General features: G+C 50.0%; 1 pseudogene; it reads right to left on the reverse strand.

Moving 5' to 3' along the window:
- Positions 1–1,808: 1,808 nt before the first annotated feature.
- LOC109782814 (protein VACUOLELESS GAMETOPHYTES-like) lies at positions 1,809–2,613 on the reverse strand (annotated as a pseudogene).
- Positions 2,614–3,229: the final 616 nt, after the last annotated feature.

The following is a 3,229-nucleotide window of genomic DNA, read 5'->3' on the forward strand; positions in this document are numbered from 1 at the left end:
ATTATTATAACAATTTGTTCGGAGCCCCAATGGAAGGAAACTTCTCGATGGACGAGTGCCGAATAGATGACATCCCCCATGTCTCTGATGAGGAAAACAACCTTCTAACAACCCCATAGTCCAAGGACGAAGTTAGAAAGGTGGTGTTCCTAATGGAGCACAACAAAGCCCCGGGCCCAGATGGATTTCCAGCTAAGTTCTGTCAGCACTTTTGGGAAGTCATCAAATTGGATCTCCTACTTTTGTTTAGCGACTTACATGCTGGCCAACTAGAATTATTCCGCTTAAACTTCGGTGAGATTCTTTTATTACCTAAGGTTAATGAGGCTGAAAGGATACAACAATATAGACCTATTTGCCTCCTTAATGTTAGTTTTAAAATATTCACAAAGGTTGCGATTATTAGGCTAAATTCGATTGCTAAACATGTGGTTTGTCCTTCACATACAACTTTTATGCAAGGCAGACACATCCTAGATGGTGTTCTTATCTTCATGAAACAGTCCATGAATTACATCGGGAAAAGTTTAGTGGGGTGGTTCTCAAAATTGACTTCTAAAAGGCTTATGACAAAGTCAAGTTGCCCTTTCTTCAATAGACTCTCAGAATGAAAGGTTTTCTGCAGAGTGGCGTGCTATGATCCATAGCTTCATTTCTGGAGGTAGTGTTGCCATTAAGGTCGACGATGACATTGGAAACTATTTCCAACGAAGACGGGATTGCGACAAGGTGACTTGTTATCGCCATGCTATTCAATATTGTGGCGGATATGCCTGCGATCATGATTGAGCATGCCAAGGTTGATGGCCAAATTGAAGAGGTAGTAGATCATCTAGTTGATGGTGCTCTCTCTATGCTTCAATATGCCGACGATACAATTCTCTTCATGGAACATGACCTCGAGAAAGCGAGAAATCTGAAACTAATTCTATCGACATTCGAGCAACTCTCGGGTCTTAAGATCAATTTTCATAGAAGTGAAGTGTTTTGTTTTGGTGAGGCGCAGGACGAGGCCCACATGTACGCTGAACTGTTCGGATACGGGTTGGGCCAGTTTCCGATCACATATTTGGGGATACCGATACATTACCGGGGACTCACATATGCTGAATGGAACCACGTCGAGGAGAGACTGCAAAATACACTTAGTAGTTGGAAAGATGAATTGCTGTCTCTTGGTAGAAGATTGGTCCTCATAAATTTAGTACTAAGTAATATGGTACTATATATGATTTCCTTCTCCCAGTTGCTAAAAGGAGTTTTACATAGATTGGATTATTTCTGATCAAGTTTCTTTTGGCAAGGAGATAGCGAGAGAAAGAAATATCGACTGGCCAAATGGAGATGGACGATGTCCTTGGGGACGGCATGTTGGATGTCAATTCTTGAATCCTAATGGCGAAACACACCTTTGCAATTTTGTACTACTTGACGGCTCAAAAATAGCGATTAGTATAAGCAGTTTAATGTATTTCTATTGTCAGAGTTTTTCTGGACGCCAGCCGAGAGTAGAAAATTTCAGTTCATATAAATACTTGCTCCAATTTTCATTTCATATGATACACAAAAGAAAGAATTCTGCGTCCTTCTAAAAAGAGGAAGATGCACAGTACACACAGTATTAAAATCATATGAATTGAGATTGCATATAAACAGGCACGTGAAGTTGTGAACATAAAGTTTATGTTCACAACTTCACAAGCCTGTTTATGTCATGAAAATTTGGTAAGCGCTAGCTATTTGTAACGAAATGTTGAAGCACTTTATTCATGTGGGCTTGCCAAGCAGATGCGTCAAGAGTATCAGATTTAGAAGTACTCTCTCCGTACCGTATCTGTATACAATTAATAAAACAGGTTAGATATATTATAAACAAGCTTCCAGAACGCAATATATATGCTGAAATCTACGAAGAAATATAAAGTTAGTCAAGATCTGGACAAGGCAGCAACCCCAGTCTAGGCATGCAAAGGGAACTTACAGGAAGGGCTAAACAGGTCCAACATGTCGTTTCTAGCCTGCTCGTCGATCCTTTGTCCTACAATCTCAGCCTCAAGGGCTACTTGAGCTTCACGAGCGCTGTTGTTGTCGCCGATGGTGGCTGCACACGAGATGTGGAAGTCCAAGTTGCACGCTGTGCAGCGGTAGTATGACGCGCGCCCTGCGCCGGAGTCACACGCGGCACAGCAGCCGTCGGCGACGACCAACCTGAGGTCGTGCATAGAGTCCCGCGCGCTGCGCACGACCTGGGGTAGCCGCGCGCAGGTCAGGTGCATATCGAACACGCATGGTGGACAACGGTAGAGGAAGGAGCCCGGGGCGCAGCGCCCCAAGCAGACGTCACACGAGAGAGTCGCGTCGCGGTGGGTCTGGACGAGCACGAGCGGGTGCTCATGGAGCTCGGGGGAGGATAACGTCGGCGCGTGGCCGGCGCAGGACTCGTGGCTGACGAAGTCGCAGCCGGCGCCACAGCCGTAGGCGGTGCCGGACAGTTTCTCCCAGCAGATGTCCACAGCGGAACGGCCCGGTGTAGTGCCGCTTCACGAGCTCGTGCCCTGGATACGGATGGGAGAAGTGGCTAATAACGGTGTCCTGCTGCTGGGGCTGTGCCATCTCACGGTTCTGTGTGTTTATGTGTTTGCTTTGGATGGCATTGGAACTTACAGCTATCTCGGCGGCAAAAAAAATGAGCTTAGGTAATATGAGTCCCAGGAGGATGGGCGACAGCAGGGGCGACAGCGTGGGCGACGCGACTGCGGTGTGGCAGCCAGCCGTGGCGGGGAAGACGGGCTGGACCGGGGTCCGGCGCACCGCGAGCGTGCTTCAGGTGAGCGGCGGGGAGGGCCGCGCCGGCTCACCGGCAGTGGGGGCCGCAGGTCGCCACAACCGCTTCTGGGCGTTGGCGGCGGAGGACTCGGAAGAGGAAGACGAAGGCGGGGAGCTGGACCCGGAGCGAGGCCTGTGCGCGGCGCTGGCAGGGCCGTCGTTCGGCGACTTTGTGGCCTTGGCTGCGAAGCACGGCGGGGTGGCCTCGCGCTCGGGGCGCGGGAGTCGCTTCGCGCCGGGCGGCCGTGGCTCCAGATCCATGGCTTCTCGCATCTGGCAGCCGTCGCGGGAGCTCGACTCGGGCTTAGGTGCTGGCGGTTCGTCGGGGGCGGCGGCGAGCATTCGAGCCAAGGCGGCGGCGAGCCTGATGGAGTCGCAGATGGAGCTGTCCAGGGAGGACTGG

The sequence above is a fragment of the Aegilops tauschii genome, chromosome 7, assembly GCF_002575655.3.
Source record: "Aegilops tauschii subsp. strangulata cultivar AL8/78 chromosome 7, Aet v6.0, whole genome shotgun sequence".
In the NCBI taxonomy this organism is placed as follows: Eukaryota; Viridiplantae; Streptophyta; class Magnoliopsida; order Poales; family Poaceae; genus Aegilops; species Aegilops tauschii.